At 38.4% G+C, this 13,885-nt stretch overlaps 1 protein-coding gene across 5 annotated transcripts in view; it reads left to right on the top strand.

The window, feature by feature from the left end:
* The window catches only part of SRBD1 (S1 RNA binding domain 1), a 338,878-nt gene that overhangs the window by 172,497 nt on the left and 152,496 nt on the right, over window positions 1-13,885 (top strand). The gene's annotated exons all lie outside the window — the stretch shown is intronic.

Raw genomic sequence — 13,885 nt, 5'->3', positions numbered from 1 at the left:
TCTATTTAGTGTGTATTTCATTCCCTCCCCGAGCCAAATTCAGTGAGAATAAGGTTGACCCATTCCATTTTGCCTTGCTATTCTTCCTTTCCATTGTAACCATTTTTCCCTCGACTCTTCTATGTAAGATAGTTTATCCCATTCTGTCTCTCCCCATCTCTGATTATATTCCTCTCTTACTTCTTAATTTCACCTTTTAAGTATCATCCCTTCCTATTAAATTGGTCCTGTGCCCTCTATCTATGTATACATGTAAACATATATACACACATTCACATATGTATTCATATGCCCATATACTCTCATATATAGACATATATATATAATTCTATTCCCTTCAACTATTTTCATACTGAGAAAGGTTTCATCAGTTACAATTATTGTTTTTCCATGTAGGAATGTTAATAGTTCAACTTTGATAAGTTCCTTATGATTTCTTTCCCTGTTTAGCTTCTCATGCTTCTCTTGCTTCTTGTATCTGAATGTCATATTTTCAATTCAACTCTGATTTTTTCATCAAGAATGCTTGAAAGTCCTCTATTCCAATGAATGACCATATTTTCCCTTGAAACATGATACTCAGTTTGGCTTGGTAGGTGATTCTTGGTTTTAATCCCAGCTCCTTTGACCTCTGGAATATCATATTCCAAGCCCTTCGATCCCTCAGGGCAGAAACTGCCAGATCCTGGGCTATCCTGATTGTGTTTCCACAATCTTCAAATTGTTTCTTCCTGGCTGCTTGTAATATTCTCTCCTTAATCTGGGAATTCTGGAACCTGGCTATAATATTCCTAGGAGCTTTCTTTTTGGGATCTTTTTCAGGAGGTAATCTGTGGATTCTTTTAACCTCCATTTTGCCCTCTGGTTCTAAAACATCAGGGCAGTTTTCTTTGAGAACTTCCTGGAGGATGATTTCTAGGTTCTTACTTTGATCATGCCTTTCAGGTAGTCCAGTAAATTTAAATTACCTCTCCTGGATCTATTTTCCAGGTCAGTGGTTGTTCCCATGAGATATTTCACATTGAGATCTGTTTAACAGCATCTTGATTTCTCATAAAGTCATTAGCTTCCATTTGCTCCAATCTAATTCTGAAGCCATGATTCTCCTCAGTGAGCTTTTGAGATTCTTTTACCATCTGGCAAATTCAGCTTTTTAAGGCATTCTTCTCCTCATTGCTTTTTTGAGCCTCTTTTGCCATTTTAGTTAGTCTATTTTTTAAGGTATGATTTTTAAGGTATGTTGACCCTCATTTCATAATTTTCTTGCATGGTTCTCATTTCTCATCCCAATTTTTCTTCCACTTCTCTTATCTGCTTCTTAAGGTCCTCTGTGGCCTATAACCAGCTTGTATTTTCCTTTGAAGCTTTTGGTGCAGGAGTTCTGACTTCACTGTCTTCCTCCTGTTCCATGCTTTACCCCTTTTTGTCCCCAAAATGGGAGTGTAATGTTGGAATCTTCTGTCTGCTTTGTTTCCTTTGCCTGGTCATGTCGCCCCTCAGTCACTTGACCCCTGGGCTTTTTGCCACAGTAGGACCCTGCCACCAGACAGGGGAGCTTTCGTCCCAAATGCTGGGGTTTTCTCAGCTGCTGGAGGTATTAGATGGGTGCCCACTCTGAGGCCTCCACATGCTCTGGCAAGCTGGACACGTACTCCAGGACCTCCATCCTAGACTGCAATCTAGATCCAAGCCGGTTAAAGGAAGAGCAATTGCCCCTCAGACTGATCGCGTGGTCCTCCTATGCTCTGCAGGCCAGGAGCTGAAGCTGCCACCTGGCTCTGGCTGGATGTGCTGGGCATCTCAGTGGCTTCTCGCCCTGAGGGCAAAAGCCAACACACTCCCACTTACTGGGTCCCAAAGTCTGTGCTGCACTGACCAGTCACTTTGTCCTTCGCATCTATGTGTTGATAATTCTGGATATGGCAACAGCTGCTGCTGATCTGGAGTCCCTCCCGCTGGCGGCTGCTCAGGCCCGTCCTGCGGCTGAAACCTCTGGCTTACGTGTGCCTAGGCTTGGCTCCCAGAGAGCTGTGCCCGCCAATTCATGCTGGCCGATTCCTGCTGGGCTGTCCTCAGCAGGAGGTTGGCTTTTCTGTGTCATTTTGTGGGTTCTGCAGCTCCAAAGTTTGTTCAGAGTACCATTTTTACATTGATTGGGGAAGGTGGAAGCTGGAGCCGCTCGGAGTTCCTGCTTCTACTCCGCCATCTTGACTCCGTCCCCCCCTTTTTTTCCTGAACTTCATTTTCAAAAGCATCTTTGGAACTAAGTAGCCAGTAAGTACATATCTTCCCTTTAGTCACATTGATTCTCATAACATTTTATAAACATTGCTAGCATATAGTCCTTCTACAAAGCTTTTTCTTGAAATTGTAGTGAAATCTAGAATAACAGTTTTATAAAGCAACTTCATTGATTGTGCCTTGAAATGTTGTACTGATAAAACTCTGAACAGGCTTTTGAAGTAGTAGTATTCTCCTTGATCAAAATAGAGGAGTAAAGACAGGGACTTGTCTGAGATCTCTCCCAATCCCCTTCAAATACTTTTTAAAAATAACAATAAATCTAGAGTGGGAGAGCCCACAAAAAGACAGAGTGGGGGATGGGAGCAGGGCCAAGATGGTGAAGTAGGAGCATGGGTTTGCTTGAGCTCTCCCCCACACCCCTCCAAATACCTGTAAAAAATGAATATAAACAAATTCTGGAGGTACAGAACCCACAAAATGACGGAGTGAGGCAAATCTCCAGCCCAGTATAGTCTGGAAGGTTGATAGGAAGGGTATGCCACAGGGCTGGGAGCAAGACACAGTCCAATGTGGGCCACACCAGCTCAGATGGGACCGAAACAGACCTCAGGGGACTGAATCACTGGCAGCTCTAGCGGTTTCCAGACTTCTAAATCCAGAAAAGTCACAGACAGCATAGCAGGTCAGTGGGAAAACTCTGTTGGACCTGGGTGAAAGAGGAACATGATCCAGCTGGAACCCAGTCCCAGCCCCAGGGTGATGGACATGGTATCAGAGACAGCAACAGCCACTTCTGGACCTCTGAGCCCATAGCGAGTAGGGGATTGAGCAGCTAGCCTGGGACAGTACACCAACCCCCATCCCCACCCCTACTGGAAACAAAGTCCTACCTTGACAAAGAGTTAGAAGCTCAAGTATTTGACTGAGAAGGTGAGCAAACAGTGTATAAAAAGTCAAGTCTATAGAATCTTACTTTGGTGACAAAGAAGATCAAAACATACATATAGAGGAAGACAACAAAGTCAAAGTTCCTGCAACAAAAACCTCCAAGATAAATATGAATTGGTCACAGGCCATGGAAGAGCTCAAAAAAGATTTTGAAAATCAAGTAAGAGAAGTAGAGGAAAAATTTGGAAGAGAAATGAGAGTGATGCAAGAAAATCATGAAAAACGATTCAACGGCTTGTTAAAGGAGACTAAAAAAAATACTGAAGAAAATAACTCCTTAAAAAATAGACTAACTGAAATGGCAAAAGAGGTCTAGAGAGCCAATGAGGAGAATGCCTTAAATAGCAGTATTATTCAAATGGAAAAGGAGGTCCAAAAGCTCACTGAAGAAAACAATTCCTTCAAAATTATAATGGAGCAAATGGGAGCTAATGACTTTATGAGAAATCAAGAAATTGTAAAACAGAACCAAAAAGAATAAAAAAATAGAAGACAATGTGAAATATCTCATTGGAAAAACCACTGACCTAGAAAATAGATATAGGAGCGATGATTCAAATGTTATTGGACTACCTGAAAGCCATGATCAAAAAAAGAGCCTAGAAATCATCTTTCAAGAAATTAACAAGGAAAACTGCCCTGATATTCTAGAACCTCAGGCTAAAATAGAAATGGAAAGAATCCATCAATCACCTCCTGAAAGAGATGCCAGAAAGCAAATGCCTAGGATTGTTGTAGCCAAATTCCAGAGTTCCCAGGTCAAGAAGAAAATATTGCAAGCAGCCAGAAAGAAGTAATTTGAGTATTGTGGAACCACAATCAGGATATAGCACAAGATCTATTAGCTTTTACATTAAGGGACTGAAGGACTTGGAATATGATGTTCCAGAGGTCAGAGGAGCTAGGATTAAGAACCAAGAATCACCTACCCAGCAAGACTGTGTATAATACTTAAGGGGAAAATAAGGATATTTAATGAAATAGAAGACTTTCAAGCATTCTTGATGAAGAGACCAGAGCTGAACAGAAAATTTGACTTTTTTTGCAGGGGGGAAGGCAGGGCTACTGGGGTTAAGTGACTTGCCCAAGTAAGTATTAAGTGTCTAAAGCCAGATTTGAACTCAGGTCCTCCTGACTCCAGGGCCAGTGCTCTATTCACTGCGTCACTTAGCTGCCCCAGAAAGTTTGACTTTCAAATACAATATTCAAGAGAAGCATGCAAAGGTAGACAGGAAAGAGAAATGATAAGGGACTTATTAAAGCTGAACTGTTTATACATTCCTACACAGAAAGATGATATTTGTAACTCATGAGACCTTTCTTAGTATTAGAGTAGTTGGAAGAAATTTGTGGGTGTGTGTATGTGTATAGATAGAGGGTACAGGGTGAGTTGAATATGAAGGAATGATACCTAAAAAATAAAATTAAGGGGTGAGAGAGGAATATATTGGGAGGAGAAAGGGAGAGATAGAATGGGGTAAATCATCTCATAAAAGAAGCAAGAAAAAAGTTTCGCAATGGAGGAGATGAGGGGGGAGGTGAGAGGGAATGAGTGAATCTTACTCTCATTAGATTTGGCTTATAGAAGGAATAATTTACACACTCGGGTATTTTACCCTACAGGAAAGGAAGGGGGAGAAGGAGGGGAGCATAATATAAGGGACAGCAGATTATAGAGGGAGTAGTCAGAAGCAAACACTTTTTAGAAGGGACAGAATCAAAGGAGAAAATAGAATAAATGGGGGTTGGGATAGGATGGAAAGAAATATAGTAATTTCACAAAATGGCTATTATGGAAGTGTTTTTATAACTACACTTGTATAACATATATTGAATTGCTTGCATTCTCAATGAGCATAGATAGGTGGGGAGGGAGGAGGAGAAGAGCACAGTCCAAGTGCAGGCTGTCCCAGCACAGCCTTGGCCCCAGCAAACCAGGATCAGGTCTTGGGAGTGACTGAATTGCAGTAGGTGCTTCTGTATCTCTCATCCCACAGAATGTTTGAAAGTCAACTATTTCAATGCTAGGAGCCAAGATGGCAGAATTAGCCATAAGTCACTCTCACCCTCCCTTATTGACCTTGGAAAACCCAAAAAATACTACCCCAGAAAAATCCTGAAACTGTCGAGCCAGCAGAAAAATGGGGTATAGCTATCTTTTAGGTTAAGATTCTAGAGGGATTAACAGGAAAGGTCCCTATTGCTTTTGCTGAACGGGATGAGTACAGGATGGGAGGTGCCCTCGCAGGCCCCATAGCAGCAAAGATGTGGGAGATCCTGATCTCCAGGGTGGTGGAGCAGGCAAGTGCCAACACCAGGACCCCAGCGTGCCTTGGCACTGCCAGGGGAATTGGCAGACACCAGCTCAGAGAACCATCAAGTATGCTGGCAGAGAATCATGCACCCATCCCCCTTTCCTGGAAAATAGATACAGGGGAGACAATTTAAGAATTATTGTTCTGCCTGCAAGCCATGATCAAGATAAGAGCCTGGATAGCAACTTTCAAAAATCATCAAGGAAAACTGTTTTGAAGTCCTAGAACTAGAAGGTAAAATAGTTGTTGAAAAAAATCCACCGATCCCCTCCTGAAAGAGATCAAAAATTGAAAACACCAAGTAATATTGTAGCGAAATTCCAGAATTATCAGGTCAAGAAGAAAATACTGCAAGTACCCAGAAACAATTTAAATACCGTCCAACCACAGTCATTCTTACACCAACCTTATAGCTTCTTCATTAAAAGATCGGAGGGCTTGGAATATGACATTTTGTAAGGTGAAAGAGCTTGAATTACAACCAGGGATAAGCTACTTGGCAAAATTAAGTGTAATCTTTCAGGGGAGGAGATGGAAATTCAATGAAGTAGGGGACTTCCAGACCTTCCTGATGAAAAGACCAGAGCTCAATGGAAAATTTGATCTTTATGTATAAGACTCAAGATAAGCATAAAAAGGTAAACAGGAAAGAAAAAAAACTAAACATGTTATTCAGTAAGGGCAAATTGTTTTCATCCCTATATGGGAGTATGATACTATTAACTCTTGAGAACTATATCTTTCTCATACCATTTAGAAGGGATTTTATATATATATATATATATATATATATATATATACACACACACATACACACACACGAGGATGTGGGTGTAAATTGACTTTGTGATGATTAAAAAAAACTTAAATGGTAAAAAGCTATTATATTGGGAGACGGGGAAAGGAGGAGGCAGTAAAGGGTAAGTTAGATCACATGAAGAGGCAGAAAGATCTATTACAGTAGAGGGGAAGAAGGGATATGAGCATTGTTTGAACCTCAATCTCATCAGATTTGACTCAAGGAGCAAATAACATACTCAGGTATACAAATCTAATTTGCCTCATAAGCAGTAGGAGGGCAAAGGGGAAAGAAAAGGGAGGGAAGAAGTAGTAAGAAAAAAGGGAAAGAAAAGGGAGGGGCTTGATAGAAGGGTGGGCACATTAAGGGAGGGGGTGGTTAAAAGCAAAACTCTAGTGAGGAGGGAAAGGGCGAAAGGAGAAAGAAAAGCATGAACAGGTTGGGCAGGGCAGAATGGAGATTAAGACAGATAGTAATCATAAGTGAATGTGAATGGAATGAATACTACCATAAAATGGAAGCCAACAGCAGAGTGGATTAAGAACCATAATCCTACAATATATAGTTTACAAGAAACACATTTGAAACAGTGCAATATACACAGATGCAAGGTAAAAGGCTGGAGTAGAATATATTATGGTTTAGCTGAGGTAAAGAAAGCAGGGTTAGCAATCCTGATCATAGACAAAGCAGAAGCATAGACAGCTAATTAAAGGAGATAAGGAAGGAAACTACATCCTGCTAAAAGGCACTGTAGACAATGAAGTAATTTCATTTCTAAACATACATGCACTGAGTGGCATGGCATTAAGATTCTTACAGGAGAAATTAAGGGAGTTACAGGAAGAAATAGCAAAACTGTATTAGTGGGAGACTTCAACCTCCCCCTCTCTGAACTAGATAAATCTGACCACAAAATAAACAAGAAAGAAGTTAAGGAAGTCAATAGAATTTTGGAAAGTTTCATATGGTACACCTGGAGAAAATTGAATGGAGAGAGAAAGGAATATCCCTTTTTCTTAGTGGTACCTACATAAAAACTGACCATGTACTAGGGCATAAAGACCTCTCAATGCAGTGTAGAGAGGCAGAAATATTAAATGCATTCTTTTCAGATCACAGTGCAATAAAAATCACATGGAAAAGATAGACCGAAAATTAATTGGAAACTTAATAATATAATTCTAAAGATTGAGTAGGTTAAACAACAAAGTGTAGAAACAATAACTCCATCTAAGAGGATTGACAATAATGAGACAATATACCAAAACTTATGGGTATGTTGCAAAGGGAGAGGCAGAAAAGGGTAAATTACATCAAATGAATGATGTGTACAAAAGCAGTCCTTAGGGAAGTTTCTTCCTCCCTCCCTCCCTCCCTCCCTCTCTTCCTCCTTCCCTCCCTCTCTTGCTCAAGGTTACATGGCCAGTTATTTCTAGGTGTGGTGCTAAGCATCTGAGCCTGGATTTGATCCCCAGGTCATCCCGACCCTGGAGCCGATGCTCTTACTCGCTGTGCTACCTGGCCGCCCCTAAAGATTTTTTTTTTAATACTCTTCTGAGCCTAAGTACTGTAATCCCATTTTCTAATATACTTATAAGAACATTTTTTAAATGTGGTCCATAAAAATGTGACACTCATTATTTCATTGATCTTAAAATAAATACTAAGTTATCAGTTTTTTGGAGGAAAAAGTACATTAGAAAGTGAATTTTAAAAATAATAATTTAACAGCTTGCTAAAAATTTTAGAAACAGTATAGCTGTTGTGCAGTTACTTAAAATGTAAAATTCCATAGTTTAATGCCATCGAGGAAGATATATGATAATTCAAAATTGTGTCACAAATCCTGATTTAGAGACAATTTTACTTAATAAAAAGTCTTCTGGCCATTTTGCTGTCTTTTTTTTTTAAGGAAGTGAATTTCAGATCAACAGGATAACTCTGAGAACTTAATTTTTGATCATATAATACAGATTATAGCAGATCCATATGGGAATTGCTTCATTTTGAGTGCATTAGAGGAATAAGCTTTACAGATTGCTTTTTTTTTAAGTGTTAGAAATTTATACTTCTTAACAGCAGTTGATATTGTATTAAAGATGAGAGTTATGCATATGTTTTTATTTGAAGAGAATGTTTCTAATTTTGAGAGTTAATTACATTTCCTTTTCAGATATTTTATAATCTAATATGAATGAGCATAATTTCTTTAGACAGTGTTTAATCCCTATAAGATAATGCCATATGTGAAACCAAATTAATCATAAATTGGTAGTTTAGAATGAGCAGAATTTCTAGAATTCTACCAGTTAGCAGTCTCTGAATTTCCCAAAGTAAGTAAATGGTCATGATTTAATCCTGGTCTATTTCCCTTCCTTTAACTTCCCTCCCCTCCTAAATTGAAGACTATATCATCCAAGGAAAAGAATGATAAAAATATGAATTCTTTTCCTTTTGCTTCTTTTCTTCTTTCCTTTTTCTTTCCTTCTTTTCATCCACCTCTCATTATCTTCACTCATACAGTTCGGGCCTTGGATTTAGAATTGGGAAGATCTTATTTTAGTCCACTTTAGGTTATAACTTTGTGACTAAAGCATTTAACCTTCTTGAGCCTCATTTTTTTATCTGAAAAAATAGATTTTTTATTGTCTCATGGGGTTGTTGTGACTCTCAGTGAGAATATTTTCATACCTGGTCATACCCTGTATATCCCTGTGATTCTGAAATTCTGTAGATTATCATCCAATCCCCCATTCTCCATCCTGTACCACCCTGTCCCTTTTTCCATCCCATTCAACCTCCCTACCCCGAAATTCTAACCAGATGCCATTGTGTTTTCTGCAATTCTTGTTGCATAGGCAATAAACTTCACTTCAACCTAAATCTTTTCCTCTCCTGCTCTTCATTTTCTAGCTCTTATTGAAATCTCCCTGGTCATCCTTTAACTCTTGGTGTACCACAGGATTCTTTTCTTATATTCTTTTCTCTCCTCCTTCATTCTACTCATTACTGGATCTACTTCATCACTTCCTATGGATTTAATTATAGTCTCCATGATTATGCTTCTCAAATCTACCTATCATGCTCCTACCCTTTTGCTGTATTCCATTCTTATATCTCCAACTGCTTTTCAGACATCTTGAACAAGATGTCCAGTTGACATCTTCTACTCAACATGTCTAAAACTGAACTCATTATCTTTTCCCCTAACCACCCTAGAACCTTGACTCTTGGCACAAACCTTCCCTGTTACTATCAAGTGTACTTCTTCCCTCAGGCTTTTAAGTCCCACTTAAAATCCCATCTTCTTACCCCTCTTTATTCTGGTGCCTTACCTCTTTTAATTATTTCCTGTTAATAATGTATTTAGCTCATTTTGTATTTTGTTTAGCTCATTTTATACTTTTTTTTTTGCTTGGTGTCTCCTCTATTAGATTGTGACCTCCTTGTGGTCAAGGAGCTTGTCTTTTTCCTCTTTTTGTATCCCTAGTGCTTATCACAGAAACTGGCACAGAGTAGGCATTTAATCAATATTTATTGACAGACTGAGTGATAATGTATGGAATGGATTTTGCAAACCTTAAAGCATTATATAACTATCATCTGTTATTGGCTAATGTTTATATCTAAAATCACTCTATGAAGTGATTTGCTTTACTCTACAAAAGAACCAGGACTAACCTTCAAATGTAAATCTCTTGACTCCAAGGGTGATGTGCTTTCCATAATACTTTTTGGCCTTTGACTAGCAGAAATGTATTCTCAGATATTGGGAAGGTATTTCTGGTATTGAGTGTAAAGGCTGTACCTAGTAAATACTTGTTGAAGTGACTGGATCCACTGTACACTAAACTTCATTACCTTGATTCCTCTCTGTGTGCCTTATTGTTTTGTTAGCTCAATCATTAATCAATCAGTAAGCGTTTATTAAGTGCCTGTTTTGTTCCAGGCACTGTGCTGTGTGCTAGATTTAAAGTTGATAAATTAATGAAGTAAATTTTGAAACTGTTGGAGATATCCTAACCCTAGAGCACATTCCAGGGTCATACCTGTGAGGTATTAAAATCTAGAATTCTGAGCTTCTCTTTGCAATTGGATTGCCAATTTCATAGAGTCATAGATTTGAAAAGGAATTCTAAAGTCACCCATTCCAGACATGTCAGTTTTCCCTCCGAGCTGTTTAACCCCTGAAAAACTTAAAGAGATTAAATTGTAGTTGGGAAATCTTTACTAAAATAAATTAAAACACATTACAATATAGACAATGTTAATTTTTGGTTTTCTAAGTCAATATGTAGCCTGCTGGAATCTGTTTCAGTTTGAGTTTGGTGCTACTGATCTAGTCAAACACATCCCTAAATAGGACTTTCTCCTTTACAACATCCCTGACCTATAATCTTTAGCCTCTCCTTGACGAGCTTTAATGAAGGGAGCCTGTCATTTCCTAGACAGGCCTATTCTACTTTTGGAGAGCTCTAACAGTTAAGAAGTTTTTGAGATTTCAAATCTATTTCTCTGTAATTTCCTCCCATTTTTTTTTTAGTTCTGGACACTGTGACTATTCATAGTGTTCTTGCTTTTTGTGAGATCTTGGGCATATTAATTTATCTTTATGGGCATAATTTTTCTTGGACTTTAAAATGAGGGATTTGGTTTAATTGAAGTCCTTTCGAACTCTAGATCTATGAAGCTAAATCTAATCCTTTCCTTTTAGTCAATTGATGGGAGTTGTCATATCCCTCAAATTCTTCTTTTCTCCATATTAAACAGTCTGAATTCTTTAATCATTGCATGGTTTGATCTCCATCTCTTTTACTATTCTGGTCTTTTTTGGGATGCATTTGTTTATCAGTGTCAATGACCTTCCTAAATTCTGGCGCTGAGGACAATCAGTCAATAATCATTTATTAAGTGCCTACTATGTTCCATGCCCTATACTAAATACTAAGTACAGAAGGAACCAAAACACAATCCTTTCCCACAGGATGCTCAAAATCTAATGGAGGAGACAGCAAACATATGTACAAGCAAGGTATATATAGAAGAATTAGGAGGAAATTAAGAGAGGGAAGACACTGGAATTAAGAGGGGTTGGGAAAGGGTTCCTGTATAAGATGGGATTTTAAGTGGCACTTAAAGGAAGGTAGGAGGCAGAGATGAGGAAGGAGAGCATAACAGGAAGTGGGGAAGCCAGAGAAAATGCACAGAGCTGACAGATGGAGTATCTTATTGATGGAAGAGGCAGGAGACGAATGTCACTAGATCGAAGAGTACAAAGTGGGGAGTAAGATTCAAGAAGACAGGAAAAGGAGTGGGGTAGGTGGGGTGGATGGGACAGGACTAGGTTATGAAGAATATGGTCCTGTTGTTGCTAGAGAACCACTGGAGATTTTGAGTATAGGTGTGATATGGTTGAACCTGCACATTAAGAAAATCGCTTTGGTGGCTGAAGGGGACCTGTTGGCTATGCTAAGATACCAGCCTAATATTGTCTTCACCTTGTTGGTTGCCTTATTACACTGTTCCTTTATAAAAACTGTCAAGTCTAATAAAACCCTTGCATCTTCGTATTTTGTTTACGTGTGCTTATCCTTTGTCTGTTTAGTTGATTTTTTTAAAAACCTAAGTGTAGACCTTTATGTTTATTCCTATTCAGAGCTATCATTTTGCTGTAACATGTAGCAGATATTCAATATAATATCCTTTCCAAAATTTAGGATTTTTCAAACTGAAAAACACAAAGTCATTAAATAAAATATAAAACCACTTTTAATTTACAAGTTCAGATTTTCAGAGTGGATTTTATATAAGCCTTTGATGGAATATTTCATATTGTTTTCAAAGTAGTAAAAAGTTTTTCTGTTTATGGGAAATAATCTTACCTTAGTTTTCTTATTGGCAGAATGTGGGTAAAAATTGAACATCTATATTTCTTTACCTATAGATTTATTAGTATCATTGCAACTTTAAAAAATCATGAATAGCATATGCTTCACAAGACATCAAACCCATCTGTGGCAATGCAGTCTGTAATTAGAAGTGTGATTATTAGAGGAGAGCATTTCTGCTGTATTATGTAGTACTTGCACTGAGTAACCTTTTGTTATTTTGAAAAGAAAGTCATATGTGAGAGCCTCATTTGTGAAAGCAAAAGGAAGATCAGATGACACCATGGTATTGCTCTCTAAGTCTGCCCTTCAAACTGTGGTTTTTGTGTATGTTAAAAGTAAATAATAAGGGATTTGAAAAAACTTGTGTGAACAACCAGTTGGGTTCACAATATATTTTATCACTGATGATTTGATGACAAATCATTGACTACAGAATCATTGATAACCATTTTCTATTTGGTAGCTTTTGTTCCTATGTGTTGGAGATGGTAATGTAAGGGGAGTACCAATACAGATAGGATTTTCTTTGTTAATTGCGGGTCTTTATTAATGCTGACCTTGTTTCTTTATCCCTATGAACAAGCTAGGTGACCATGGCATTTTCATTTGTTTGAAAGTTATAGGCCACATATATATAATAACAGTGGTAGTAGCTAGCCTTTATATAGCTCTTATTATGTAACAGACACTGTGCTAATTGTTGTACAAATATTATCTCACTGTATCCTCACAAGCACCTTATGAGGTGGGTGCTGTTATTTTTTTGTTTTTTCAAATCAAATGCTTTATTAACTTTTGGTTTACATCATTCATTTCCGCCAGATTTTGAGTTACGGAGCTTCTCCCATTTTTCCCCTACCTATCGCCCCAAAATAGCAATCCCACTGGATATCCCCTCCTTCAGTCTGCTCTCTCCCATATCTTCTCCCATTCCACTTTCGACTTTCCAGTAGGGCATGATAGATCTCTATGCCCCAGTGCCTGTATATATTATTTCCCAGTTACATGTAAAATAATATTAATAATAGTACATATATATGTATTTTTGAAACTTTGAATTCCAGATTCATTCCCTTCCTCCCTTGTCACACACCCTTACTGGGAAGATAAGCAATGTACATGTGTAGCTATGCAAAACATTTCCATAGTAGATACATTGTAAAAGACCGACTATATTTCCCTCCCTCCTATCCCACCTCCCACTTGTCCTATTCTCTACTTTGATCCCATCCCTTTTCAAAAGTGGGTGCTTCCAACTTCCCTCCCCCCAGCCTGCCCTCTTTTCCATCATCTCCCCTCTCATCTTCTTCCCCCCAGTCTCCTATGAGGTAAGATACTCTGTTTAGTGTATATGTCATTCCCTCCCTAAGCCAAATTCAATGAGGATAAGGTTTGCCCATTCCCTTTTGCCTTCCTATTCTTCCCCTCCATTGTAACCATTTTCCCTTGCCTCTTCTATATGAGATAGTTTACCCCATTCTGTCTCTCCCCATCTCCTCTCATTATATTCCTCTCTCACCTCTTAATTTCACCTTTTAAGTATCATCCCTTGCTATTAAATTGGTCCTGTGCCCTCTATGTATACCTGTAAACATATATACACATAGAAACATATCTATTCATACTCCCATATACCCTCTTATATATGTGTATATATATATATATATATATATATATATATATAT

The sequence above is a fragment of the Petaurus breviceps genome, unplaced genomic scaffold, assembly GCF_028583685.1.
Source record: "Petaurus breviceps papuanus isolate PSGF00001 unplaced genomic scaffold, PetGlider_PUasm1.0 90842, whole genome shotgun sequence".
Taxonomy (NCBI): Eukaryota; Metazoa; Chordata; class Mammalia; order Diprotodontia; family Petauridae; genus Petaurus; species Petaurus breviceps.
The sequence above is the reverse complement of the archived record's forward strand: the minus strand, read 5'-3'. Positions and strand labels throughout refer to the sequence as shown.